At 37.8% G+C, this 15,000-nt stretch overlaps 1 protein-coding gene across 2 annotated transcripts in view; it reads right to left on the reverse strand.

Moving 5' to 3' along the window:
• GlcT (ceramide glucosyltransferase) overlaps window positions 1-15,000 on the reverse strand; it is a 154,812-nt gene that overhangs the window by 139,023 nt on the left and 789 nt on the right. The window contains exon 1 of one of the 2 annotated variants that reach the window (XM_067129199.1): window positions 10,177-10,551. The exons of the other annotated variant lie outside the window; for it this stretch is intronic. The gene's annotated coding sequence lies outside the window, so the exon portion shown is untranslated. Of the gene's footprint in view, window positions 1-10,176; window positions 10,552-15,000 lie in introns of those variants that run through there. 2 annotated transcript variants of the gene reach the window in all.

Genomic DNA, 15,000 nt, shown 5'->3' on the forward strand with positions numbered 1-15,000 from the left:
AGCAAAACACTGACGTAAGTATAGATACACTTTCCTAGGTATAAAAACATTAGGACTTTAAATGGGTAAAAAGGATGGGAATCACGGCAAGAAAAACCTGGAATTGAGGAGGGAAATGGGAATGGATAGGAGGAGGAAACCGAGATGGCTAAGTTATAAGACAATAATATTTGGTGGTGTTTGCAACTCCTTCCATTTAATCAAGTGGTTTCTCAGGATCTGTTTCTGAGACGAAGGCAAGATCTGGGTCCGGGTTTTCTGTGAGAGAGAGAGAGAGAGAGAGAGAGAGAGAGAGAGAGAGAGAGAGAGAGAGAGAGAGAGAGAGAGAGAGAGCAACCAGACGAATACAATCCGGAATTACGATAAGATAAACCAACCGCGTAATCATACCGTTTGATAATCAGAGATAAAATCCATCAAAGCCACAGCACAGACAACACCGGAGAGAAATTTGAATTATACACAAACACACACTGACTGTAACCGACATCCTTTAATGCACAAATGACTCACCACGGACCATGAAGTAATAATGGACACCACATTCTTCTGGCACTGTCCGAGCTTAAATGCCTTGCAGTAACAACTGAATCAGTTCCTAATAAAACACAAACGTGACCGCAACCTTCATGTAAGTGAAGAGCGGTCAGTGAAAAGTTTACGAAGTATATTTTTAGTGTTGGTAAGGTGGTGTTATGTTAAAAATGTTAGCAAAGGGGAATTGATATATCAGTGAGTTACGATGGCGTGGTGAAAACAAACGACTGTCTATTTTACACTGCATATAGCCTACCCTTGCATTTTCGAAAGAAAGAAGGGGGGGGGGAGATCTTATATAGGATACCCTGTAGAAGTAACAGTGGCATCAGAGCTCTAAAGCAACAACTTGCACAAGCTCATGAGCACGTGCAAGACGGAAATGAGCACACAGAAATGAGTTGGGCACAGTATGCAGCGGGGGGGAGTTCACTGGAGATGAGGCATCAGTGTAGGTGTATGAAGCAACCGACGAAGAAACCAACTAACCAATGGGCTCATTTTTTATTCAGAATGAACGTGACAGAGGCAGTAAATCCCAAGATTTCTCTGGGAATATCCATTATTGGAGTTAAGAAGTCTGTGGCAATCATAAATACAGCAAGACCTCTAATCCGGATTATACACGGGGGCCAGACCCCAATAGCTATAGCCTACGTCCAACGATAACATCACAACTGCATCATTCTATCAGCACTCCATCGACAAAACTAAAATACAAAACCTCAAGATTTAAGTTTTTGGGAAATGCACTGGCCCAAGCCACCAAGATTCATTTCCCAATTGCCCAAGCCACCAAGATTCATTTCCCAATTGCCCAAGCCACCAAGATTCATTTCCCAATCGCCCAAGCCACCAAGATTCAATTCCAAATTGCCCAAGCCACCCAGATTCATTTCCCAATCGCCCAAGCCACCAAGATTCATTTAACTCCATATTATCAAACACTGTGGCTTATGCATTTCCCAATCGCCCAAGCCACCAAGATTCATTTAACTCCATATTATCAAACACTGTGGCTTATGGCTATCTTATTAAACTTTACCGCGATGTGAACTGTATAGTTTGCTAAAACCGTATTTAAATACTTTTGGCAATTTTTTTCAATCTGCAGTTCATGCATTATGTTATTCAATAAACGCCAAAAGTAAAATGCTGTATGAGTAACAAATTGCAAGGTGATTTCAACTACTTTTAAGTTTTACATAGAATATTAAATTGCTTGATTTATAGTTATACTTTTAGTTCACTTTAAAATGCTTTTTATCAAATAGTGTGATTGAAACTATTTCTTTCAACGTTCATATTTTTTGTAATTTATCCAGAAAAACACTCCTGGTATCTAAAATCGAGTCGGATTAAGCAGTTATCCTGTCTAATAGATACTGGACTACCAAGGTCTTACTGAACGTGTATTTGGAAAATATAATAATTGAACTTTATATATATATATATATATATATATATATATATATAAATATATATAATATATATATATAAATATATATAATATATATATATATATAATATATATAATGTATATATATACATATATCTTCAATATTCAACCATTTCCCTTTACAGTGGGTGACTTGAGAAAAAACTACATGAAAGTTACTGTCACATTCATTGGGAACAGGCGAATAATTGAGAGTAATAGCTATAGGGGTTTAGACAAGGTCACTTAAGTACACCAGTGAAAGTGTACGGCTGATAAAGTAAAACTGGTGACGGGACTACTGATAAAGAGTAGGTTTAGACAAGGAAGGGGGTTGAGAACCAATTTTTTTATGAAATAGTTCTGTGGGAAGTCTGAAAGTCGAGGGAAATAGTTAACATGGTTTAGACTACACGGACCTGTAAAAAGCTGATAACAAAATCAATAGAGACGTGTCACTTCCAGAAGAATGACTAAGAATTATCAGAAGTTTTAATATGTAAGTGAAGAAGCTTCAAACAGACTCAGTAGAGAAGTACTGTAATTCTTAATACAGAAGAACCAATAAGAACTAATAAGAGCTTTGAATATCAGAAGTTTTAATATGTAGGCTAAGTGAAGAAGCTTCAAGCAGACCCAGTAGAGAAGTATTGTAATTTTTAATACAGAAGAACGAGTAAGAACTATTAAGAGTTTTGAATATAAGTGAACAGTATTATATTCTTTAGGCAGGACTGACATATTACATCTTGGGCAGAAAATCGAGCGTTGTCTCCACAAACGTTCAATATCTATGGATTTAGTGAAGCAATAAGTCAGAGAACCATGGACCTACCAAACGTGAGCCGAGAGTTGTACCACTCAGTCAAGTACATATTTAGCAAACATAACGTTGTACGTTGTAAAAACAATCTTAGACACTCTGTAGTTGAGTTTTCACAACAATCAGCTATGCAGCAACAATTTTGTATTATTTAGGAGTCTCTCTGATAAAATAGCTTTCAGATACTGTAGATTGTACTGCTGACGGCAGTTTTACCAGATTCACCAATCTTTTAAGTTTCTCAAGGACAAAGTAGCAGTTTCTACTAAACTACTAACGCCTCTGTTTCAGGTGGCATTGGGAGATGTGCCAAGAAATAATACCCAAAGAAGAAACAACTAATAATGGTGACGATAATGAGGAAATAGTAATGGAAATCAGGACTGAAAAATGAATTTCAATTTATTCAAAGGTGGAACACAAAAGGACACTACTGATTATAATGATGATGACGTACTGTACTGATCATAATGATGATGATGATGATAATAATGAATGATATGAGTAAACAGTAATGGAAATCAGGATTGAAAAATGAGCTTCAATATATTCAAAGGTGGAACACAAAAGGAGACTGTGCTGATTACAGTGATGCTGATAATCAGTGACACGAGCAAATAGCAAGGCAAATACGTCTCAGCACTGAAAAATGAACGACAATTTATCCCAAGGCGGAACACAATGAAGCACCGAAAATTCAGACAAACGGCAACAATGCCGTTTCGCCGGCGCAGCCAATCGGCGGCAAATTTGTGCTTGCCGATAACATATGATAAGAGTCTTGATAATTAATATCGGTGCGCTACGACAGTAAGAGGGGAGTCTATGATAATGAGGGATGGGGTACCAGGTACACTTAAGAGCGACTGTGTTGGCGCTATAGTCATGATAACGTATGAGAAGAGAGAGATAATTAGAGAGAGAGAGAGAGAGAGAGAGAGAGAGAGAGAGAGAGAGATAATGAGGGTATGGGTACCAGTACAATAACAGCGATTGTGTTGGGCAGGCAGATAATCAGATATGAGAGAGAGAGAGAGAGAGAGAGAGAGAGAGAGAGAGAGAGAGAGAGAGAGAGATAAGCAGGTATAGAGTATCAGTACAATAATAGCGATTGTGTGGGCGCGATAGGCAGATATATATATATAGAGAGAGAGAGAGAGAGAGAGAGAGAGAGAGAGAGAGAGAGAGAGAGAGAGAGAGAGAGAGCAGGTAAGAGTATCAGTACAATAACAGCGATTGTGTGGGCGCGACAGGCAGATAATCAGATATGAGAGAGAGAGAGAGAGAGAGAGAGAGAGAGAGAGAGAGAGAGAGAGAGAGAGAGAGCGTATCAGCACAATAATAGCGATTGTGTGGGCGCGACAGGCAGATAATCAGATATAGAGAGAGAGAGAGAGAGAGAGAGAGAGAGAGAGAGAGAGAGAGAGAGAGAGAGAGAGAGAGAGAGAGTATCAGTACAATAATAGCGATTGTGTGGGCGCGACAGGCAGATAATCAGATATGAGAGAGAGAGAGAGAGAGAGAGAGAACAGGTAAGAGTATCAGCGCAATAAAAGCGATTGTGTGGGCGCGACAGCAGATAATCAGATATATGAGAGAGAGAGAGAGAGAGAGAGAGAGAGAGAGAGAGAGAGAGAGAGAGAGAGAGAGAATCTGCGATAAAACTTCGTGCAAGTAGTATATACGTGCGTGCAAGCACGGTGGCGTGCCTGATCCAGAAAACGAAGCGACAACAGAGGCGAATGCAGACACACAGGTGTGACTTAACAATCCCCCCATCCCACCCCCACCCCACTTTACCTGGCACAAGAGTTGCACTGCTTCGGGAAGGCGGCTTATTATTATTAGTACTTTTGCTGCGACTGTACCAGGGAAGAGGAAGGGGGGGGGGGAAGGAATCAATTCAGTGCCTGACCTCGGCATAATCTCTCGCACGAACGGAGAAACTGTGACGGTAATTACACGGGTATACGTTTTCCGCTGATATACGTGCATACGTACATGCACGTTACGGAGATATACGTACATATATACGTACGTACATGCACGCTACATAGATACACGTACGTACGTACATACATGCACGTTACGGAGATATACGTACATCTATACATACGTACAAGTACGCAACATAGATGCACGTACGTACATACATACATGCACGTCACGGAGAAATACGCACATATAAACATACGTACAAGCACGCTACATCGATACACGTACGTACATACGTACATGCACGTCATCATTACATTCCACATACTGCGCTTCAGTAAGCGTACTTACATTTATATCTAAAATATCCTGTTGAATATTCTCTATTATCTGATATACTATGCTAATTCGTGCACAAATAAGGCAGATAATAGAATATCACTAACAAGAACAGCTAGGCTATACGTTTTAGGCTGATATACGTACATACGCACGTGCACGCAAAGTGCACGGCCATCATTACACGTACTTAGACATTTATACCTGATGATAGAATAGCTGATTATCTGAAATGCTGTGCTAATTATGGGACAAATAAAGCAGATAAAATAATATTTCTGACAACAGCTAAACGTTATACGCAGGTAGACATACATACGTACATACATACATACGTACGTAAAAGCACGTCAAGTGCACGGTAATCATTACATGGCACGTACTGCGCTGAAGGATACGTACTTAGATATTTATATCTGATATGATATAATAATCCTGTTAAATATCTTATCTAAAATCTTAAGCTAATTAATGCACAAAGAAAGCAGATAAAAGAATATTACTGAGAAAAAAGATATAAGTTATAGATAGAGACATACGTACATGCACGCAAAGTGCACGGTAATCATTACAGGACACATATTGGGCAAGAGCATATGTACTCGGGCACTTATGACTGGTATGATAAAAACATCCTTGGTATATCTTGAAAATTTTTGCTAACTATAGCACAACTGAAGGTAGAGGATAGATTCATACTGACAACAATTGTAGGATATTATCTTCAAATTCTTGAAAAGACTTGGGGATATATATGAGGACAAGGATATATATATATATATATATATATATATATATATATATATATATATATATATATATATATATATATATATATATATACATATATACATGTGTGTTTAATGTGTTTTATATTATACATATTCATACAAACATACATACATACATATATATATATATATATATATATATATATATATATACAAATCTTGCTTTTCTATTTTTTTAGTACAGATATTCATACAAAAGATTTTTATGACAAATTATTTACTATTGTTTTATTTATATATATGTTTTTATTTTAGATATTTTACATATATATAATATATATATATATATATATATATATATATATATATATATATATATATACATATACTATGTAAAATATCTAAAATAAAAACACACTTCGAAAGAGAACAAGGAGTAAATCATTTCAAGCATAAAAAGCTTTACGAATGAATATCTCAAAATACGTAAAATATCTAATACGTAAAATATCTAAACGGTGTACTATAAAAAAACAAAAATAAGAAAAAAGTTACAACCAGTCGAAGTCACAAGAATAGGTTATTTAGCACAGTAAAGGTTAGCCGAAAAGTCAACAAATTAAACATTCATTGTCACAAAAAGATGTAATACCAAGTTTACACAATATTCTTTTAAAAACTTTCGAACAAAGAGAATTTTACGAAAATACCTTGCACTAGGAATATTATAATTAAAAAAAAAATTTTAAATGGGGCTGATAAGCAGTTTCAGCATTCTCCTTTTGTCTTCTAACTATAGAACTGTTCTCGATTTCCGTGTATACAAAAGGACTCTCCAGTTTTCTTAAAGAGGGAGGGTAGGTCTATTAAAAACCCCTTTCATTTCTTTACTCGTCATCTAACTGATCATCTAAACAAGTATAAACACTGAAAAGACTAGAATATCCGCAATAAAATTTTAATTTTGGATACGAAGAACCTCCAGCCCTAACAGTAAACAATAGATCAAACATTCGCCAAACTGATTCTAAAATGAAAAAATAGATATGAAAAAACTCGCATTACAGAACTTTCACATGAGATACAAATCGATGACTGAATGTCAAGGAATGAAAATTCTGGCATATTCTTAAAGTACAGTGATTTAAACAATTTTATATAAACAAGTATTTCTAGTTAATGATTTCGCCAAAAAAAGGCCTCCAAAAACAAAAGAACTTCGTTTCGAAATATAGGTCTAGTAGGTAAACAACTAACTAGCCATTCGATACTCGAAGTAACTCGAGACATTATCTGGACACTTGACTAACCGAAGAAGAGACTGATGCAAACAGAATTTTCTTCCTGATCAAGTGGTTTCAAGAGCTTCGTTCGTTGAAAAGCGATAACCAAAATAGTGGCTCTAAGACCTGATGTCCTAAATAAACGAAAATACCATTAAAAACAACTTTGGGGAACAGTAGTATAAAACGACAACTCTGAAGGAGTTATACAGCAAGGCGAGTCTAACAAGCACCAATCTCTTCCGCGTCCGAGTTTCGATCTTCGGCCTTATGATAAGACATAAATCAAGTTATTTCAATTTCATTCACTTGACTAAGACTTCTTATGATTCAGATTCAACTTCTTTATCATAATCAAACGAACAGACTGAAAAATAAATTTGACGTCGTAAAGCCTGGATTACCAACGTCAACAAATAAAGGTGTGTCTTATATTGCTTCAAGGGCTTATCTAATCTAAGAGCAGCCAAGAATAACTGAGCATTCGTTCTTAAAATTCATTCAAAATGTGCATTCAACATTTTGCTTACGGTAGGCTATCCGAAAACTGCTAAAAAATATGTTCTTTCAAGGCTACGCTTTATTAATCATCTCCGTACCTCCCGAAGGCATTGACTTGAAGGCAAATTATTAAGGCATAGAATTGCATCAACATCATTGTTAGTAACTAACAACACAAGAACTGCCTTTAACATATACATGTTGTTGACATATCTGGACAGAAACCAAAGATCCTTAGGATATGCTGTAGACATAATGAGAAAAGTTCACTACACAAGGTAGTAGTGAGCCTTTCTTGACTATGAAGGTAAAAGCATAGCTGGAAATCCATAGTGCAGAAATAAATAAAACTACTTGACCCTACAGATTGGAAAGAGAGAATTTTGAAATCGTGTCCTTAGACAATGAAAGTGATGGGATATAATACAGTGGAGGTCCATAGTACGAGTGCCAGTGTACTGCATAATCAAAAGGTAGAGAAATAAACAGCTGTCATCCCACTTACGGTAACTACAAGTGGGACCTGAAACAACCTACCTACTACAAAGGGTGGCAAAGATTTTCCCCGTGCATAAGAATGACACAACCGGAAGGTGATGCTGAACGCCTGAACTACAGTACAATACACTATGTTAATGGTCCTCCAGAGAGCTCACAGTCACTAAGGGCATACAATAAACTCAAGAGTTTTGGGATATTTCTAGTAAGTATAACAAGAAAATACTTTCTTAAAGTAAACCCTCTGATAGAATTGAATATAGAATTTAGGCCGAAGGCCAAGCACTGGGACATATGAGGTCATTTAGCACTGAAAAGGAAATTGACAGTAAAAGGTTTGAAAGTGTAACAGGAGAAAAACCTCGCAGTTGCACTGTGAATCAATTGTTAAGAGAGGGTAGACAGTAAGATGGAAGAAAGAGAATAGGAAAGGAGGTACAGTAGAAGAAGTAAACCCTGTGATAACCCATTTTGGGAACCATAATAAAAAAAAAATCTAAAACTCAAACCCGAGACCAGACACAACTCGGCCTCCCGGGAGGTTGGTGTGGGAGAGAATTTCAGACGCTTCTGATCTACTGAATTAAGTATAAGTTATGGTTGAAGATCATTTCTACTGTTAACCGCCCGATACCCGAGGTAGGGTTGAGGGCTGGAGGGAATAAAGTTCCCCTTACTGACTGGATAATTTTATATACAAATGTTCATACACATATCTACTATATATATAGTATATATATATATACACACACACACACACACACACACACACACACACACACACACACATATATATATATATATATATATATATATATATATATATATATATACTCGCATAAATATATAGTGTATGTGTGGAAGAGTTAACAGTAATAGTAAACAGTGCCGCTACTAGCATCTGCGAAATTGCTGCTAAAGATTCTTCTATGACGTCATAAAACAAGTACAACATGGAAAAATGAACATTCCCTTCACGTTACAACAAAGGTTACAACGGAGCTCGCAAAGGAGCTTAGCCCTAACACAACCAATCATGCGTCGCTGTAATTAAAAAAAATTACAAAAAATTATGCGAATGATCCTTCATTGAACAATATTATATCAAAATTCAGTTATGAATCACAGAAAATAAGTCGTTGTAGTTGTGACAAACATTATATTCCCTAACATACACGTTAAAATACACCAGAAATGATTAGGCAATTTGAGACCACAAAAACGACAACTTGAACTGAAGAGTTAAAGGAGGAACAACTAAAACCTTGACGTAAAAGAACAAAAAGACGCTGGGCAGCGTTTGACGCCTCAACAAACGCAAGTTCAACTTTAACGAGTTGCCTAGTATTCAATATACGCTCGTCACATAAACGACACTTGAAAACGCTTCTACCTATTGAATTCATTGTGTGTGTGTGTGTGTGTGCGTGTACGTGTGGTGATCCTTAAGAAGGCGGCAAAAATGCTAAGATTTTACTGTTCATCGATAAGAGCATAACGGGGCAGATGTTTAAATGTTAAAGTACTACTCTATCTCATATGCAATGGGCATGTGTATTCCCCGACTTAACCCACAAACCTACTCTTGGAAACGTTTCATTTAAAAAATATTGACATTACTCAATTTCTGACGGCAAAGGCAAATGATATCTGCAAAGCCTTAATGTTAATGTTACTTTATTTATTACTCTAGGTTCCGGATGTGGCTCTCAGAAAATCTATAACTGTGGGGCAAACAATCAACTGGCAGCAGTCATATTTCAGGTATCATTATCACACAACGTCCACTCTAGACCAATACAATCAACAAGACTATTATTAAAAATTACCTCATACACAACCGTAGCCCCCACTACACCAAACCGCTTCACCATAACCTAGGTCAAGACCTGCGTCCCTCCAGTAGAAGGCAAAACGTTTACGAACACACCAGAATCAACCCAGTCCCGGAATCACATTAAGAAATATACCCCCCGAAGGAAACACCAGCTTACTTGACAGCCCAATACCACACGTTTGCAGTCCCTGAAGCCAACTAAACCTCTTAACACATTCACCCAAGAAAAGCGGAAAAACGAAACTCCAACATACCTCTTGCTGAGCTATTGCATCATCCAAAAATAGGATAACTGAATGAGTTATATTTCCCCCACCGAAGCTCCTGGTCTAGACAGCACTGCTGCCGACTCTCGCACGAAAACAGTCACTTGTTAGCGCTGGGGAAACACACTAATGTTATCCTTTTCGTAGCATAATTTAGAAGGGATTCCGTATGCTTTCGAGGGTGCCTCTGCTACGCGGCAAAATGGCCAGCATTCACTATTCTCAAAAGAAACTGACAGGAGGTTTAAAGAAGGGCGAACAGTCATATAGGATGGCCTAACTTCGACGTACACCTACCACCTAGCAAGGCCGCCCTGGCGTTACTGACACGACAATCCAGAATTCTCCCGTGACTTGTCTGACAACCGTCGAGTTGCTAAGTACACAATATCTTTTTGTATATTATATGGCATAAAAATATTTGTCATTGCACTTCCTCATTACAAAGCAACTGGAATGACTTCAAAGAAATTATGCAAACCAACGATCACGTAAAATTAAATAAGTATCCCGGTAAAACGACAACCGGCATTCATACTGGCGAGTTGCAACCTTTGGCTGGCAAAATTAATCTCATTTATTTTATATCCCACTACAACAAAAATGGTACAATAAAAAACGCACCAGTGTAATGAATGGAGAATTATTCCACAGAGTGAATCAATATTCCTACAAGGTGCTGCACAACATAATTAAGTGTATTTATTTCAAATACGGTCGATAAAGCTTCTCGTTCGCGCAAGCGCACAAAAGATGTGACGTCACAACGACGGGCATTTAAATCCGAACTTTATGGAATTCCAGATTATGCCTTTGATAACCACATACAAATTACACCACTGGGAAATTAGACCAAGTTCTTCACGACATATTATATCTGATGAGATTTAAAGATGCATGGCCATGCGGGTTTCGGTGACTGCGATAAGGGACAACTGTCTTTTCTCTCGCTCCTTCTCCTTTGTAACATTAAACCCATTCCTCACGAATTGTCTTTGAAAATTAACCTTGGGTATTTGCACCTGCACAGCTAGAGACATTATTTTCACCTGCGACACGGAATGTTTGTATGCAAATTTTCTCACAAATCTTGTATCCTTAATATCCCTATAAACGTCACCTGGTGTGATAATGACATGAAACAGTATATTAACATAAATTTTCGAAAAACGTGCACGCACGAAAATTACTATGATGTTCCTTGTTGCATTCCTGACACAATATGTTTGAAATGAAAACAAGGTTTTAAAAGCCCATTCAAACTAAAAACGCCAAATTTAGTCTTAGAGAAATGATAGACTAAGAGACCTAGTCTTAACAATTTAATATACATTTTTTTGTCTTTTTTTTCGTACAGGAGACTCATCCTTAATTCAGCAGATAGAGGATGAAAGTGTCTATAACTGGTGACTCAGTTTTTTTTTATTTTTTTTTATTTGAGGCCTTCACATTTTAAGGGATATGGCCTTATGCTGGAGAAAGAAGAGATGTCTGCAGAGGGCCCGAAGAAATGGAATAATGTAAGAAGGAAGAAGGCGACAGTTTAGGGTTAAAGCGTTAACGAAAGGGAAGTGAGTTGAATGAAAGGTGGATGGCAGGGAGGTGATCCTATTAGTCTAACATGATCGAATACAATGCTACAAGGGGGTGAAACATCCCGGCTCTTCGTCAACCGAGGAGAACATTCCGATTCTATCGCATATTTGTTTCCGATTAGATAAGGGTTATTATAAGCGGTTGAGGATGTCATGTAGCGATAGCACGGCCTAGCAAGGGTTTTGGGGGGATGATTCAAGCGAGATAAGGAACTGGTTCTGTACTATGGCCTTCCGCGCGTGATTCCAGCGGAAAGATAAGATAAAATCTCGAGCAGCCTCGCACACCGGACTAGAAGTGGAAAAAACTGTTGAGAGTAGAATGGCAGCCGGGTAATAATTTTTTGTTTGTTTACAAAGAAATTAACCCTCTTGCCACATGAGAGAATGCGTGCACGACGCAGGTGAATCGTATAGCGTGTGTAGGAAGGTTCGACAAGAGCCGTGGAAGTTTTATGCACAGGGGTTTCCTCCATGATTCAGCATTTTAAATGTGAATGTTGCAGTGATATCGTCCGTTCTTTACTGCTCACAACCCCTTTTACGGAAAACGGCTTATGTTGATAAATACGAGGTATATGGATGGATATATATATATATATATATATATATATATATATATATATATATATATATATATATGTGTGTGTGTGTGTGTAGTGTGTGTGTGTGTGTGTGTGTGTGTGTAAAATCATATAAGGTTATTTAATAATAAAGTGAGAGTTTCCAACAACGAAAGGAGTGGCAGATATATTAACTTTAAATAAGCAACAGTTACAATTCACGCGCTATCTGCATAACTAACGCACAAGGCACTAGCCACTGATTTATTCGTCATCTTTATATTAGTTTGGGAGGCCGGTATGGCATTATCTTAGCAATCGAATGCACATAAAATGACTTCACTCTTTTGGAAGCAGCCACTGAGAGAAGCCTGATTCTTAAAAGTTTCAAGGATGAAAGTGCAACAAGAGACGCCTCCAATAATATTAATTATTTTTGTGCCTATCCACGGCTTTATCATCGGTGTTTTATCTTATTTTTATATATTCATCAGATTATCTTTACTGTTCGTATGAATCACCTCTGTACTAGTTAAATCAGAATCAATTTTCATTCACTCATCATGAGAGTGCAGGGTATTGTGATCAGTTAATAACATGACTTCCTGCTTGGAAAAAAGCCAGTATTCTATTTCTGCAACACTGTAAGCTCATCCCTATGCATCTAATCAAACCTTGTCATAGCCGGCAACTTAATAAACGGCTGGAGGAACTAATTGGGAATCTGCTCCACAACCTACGATTCTGAGAGAAATTCCACTAGGGTATCTCTCAAAGTACCGTAGACCGAACTCAATCAATATGAGTTTCTTATGACCTATGACGGGGGGTCATTCAGTGCTGAAAGGGAAATTGAAGGTAAGGGTTGAAAGGTGTAACAGAAGGAAAACCTCAAAGCAGTTGCGCTATGAAACAATTGTTAGAGAGGGTGGAAAGTCGGACTGAAGAAAGAGAAATGAACGGAGGAGGTAGTGTAAAAGGAACGAAAGAGGTTGCAGCTAGGGGCCGAAGGGACGCTGCAAAGAACCTTATGTAATGCCTAAAGTGCACCATGCGAGGTGCACTGAAGGCACTTCCTTTCTGCGTGGGAATATGCGCAGATGAGCATGCGCCTAACCACTCACCTCGGTTACTGTTCCTTTCCCTACACCACAAACCTTTTGGAATGAATTCATCTCGTGCTGATGAGTCAGATCTGTTGCAACCTCCCAGAATTAGGCATTTTTCTCCTTCTTCTTCTTCTGTATTTCTCATTATAGACCTGAGGTGAATAACCGCAATGGTTTGTTAAGCCAGTCAGTTTTAAATAAACATTCTGAGAACTGGACGCAGGTAAGAGAGAGATAGAGAGAGCATAGAATTTAGGCTAAAGGCAAAGCGCTGGGACATATAAGGTCATTCAGCGATGATAGGAAAATTGAGAGTAAAAGGTCGCAGTGGTGTAACGGGAGGGAAACCTCGCAGCTGCACTGGACACAGGCAAAGGAGCTGGACGGTGCATCAAGGCGCAGTAATAATCTCTTTGATGAAATGGTATTTGAAAACGGTGTGAAAGAAACAAACTCAAAAAGGAGGATTTTGAGTTCTCAGGGGAAGTTTGTTCCTTTCACACCGTTCTCAGGGAAAGTTTGAAAACGGTGTGAAAGAAATAAACTTTCCCTGAAAACTCAAAAACCTCCTTTTCTGTTTGGTTAAAGTGATAAAAAAAGGCTTATTTTAAGGAAGGGAGTGTAAACAAATCAGCAAGGGCTGACAGAAAAACTGCAAGCAATGATATATATATATATATATATATATATATATATATATATATATATATATATATATATATATATATATATATATATATATATATATATATATATAGTCCTCCACTCTTTCCACATGACCAAGACATCTCATGACCCTCTGAATGTTCCTTTCATCTATGCTGACATTTCTCCCCTTATAAGAATCTCCACATTTCTCAAACTTTCAGTACTTTTCATATCATATGTACACCGAAGATTCATCTCCTCAGTTTCAACCTTTGTTTTTTTTGTTTGTGCTAAACAACTTAATTTTCATAAATGAAAGTTAACTCAATGACCCCTTCCTACAATCCCACCTACGCTTCCATAGGGTCATTTCTTTCCTAGTGGAGTCACAATCCTGTGTCCAGGTATTGTGCTGCTTACTACAACTGCTGTCGCAGTCAGCTTGAGTAAAAGAACCTGACCGTACATCTGATATTTTTAGGAAAAAAAAAAAGGTGACAGTTAGGTGTGGAAATGGGGCTATGGCAAGAGCATGTTACATCTTCAAGGCTGTTTAGTACCTATGGTTAGAGACATGGGATAAGGAGGCCAGATGTTGGTGCAAAGATGTGCGATAAGAAAATGCGTCGTAAACTCAGTGTGATTCGGGAGAGTGAAGATTTGGAGGTAAACTTAAAGGTTGATGGTAGGGTGGGAGAAGAGGAGAGTTCTAGGATAGGCTAAGTATGGACTCTGTAAGGTTGGAGTGTAGGATATTGTTGAGCCAACTCTACCTTAAGGTAGTGAAGTGGGGATGCCGAATGTGAATGAGATACATAATGCAAGCAATAAAAAGGTCACTCTCCCGTCCACATATCTTACCACACGCTCTGCTTAATCATAAAACCTTTAATCGCT

The sequence above is a fragment of the Macrobrachium rosenbergii genome, chromosome 27 (assembly GCF_040412425.1).
Source record: "Macrobrachium rosenbergii isolate ZJJX-2024 chromosome 27, ASM4041242v1, whole genome shotgun sequence".
Classification (NCBI taxonomy): Eukaryota; Metazoa; Arthropoda; class Malacostraca; order Decapoda; family Palaemonidae; genus Macrobrachium; species Macrobrachium rosenbergii.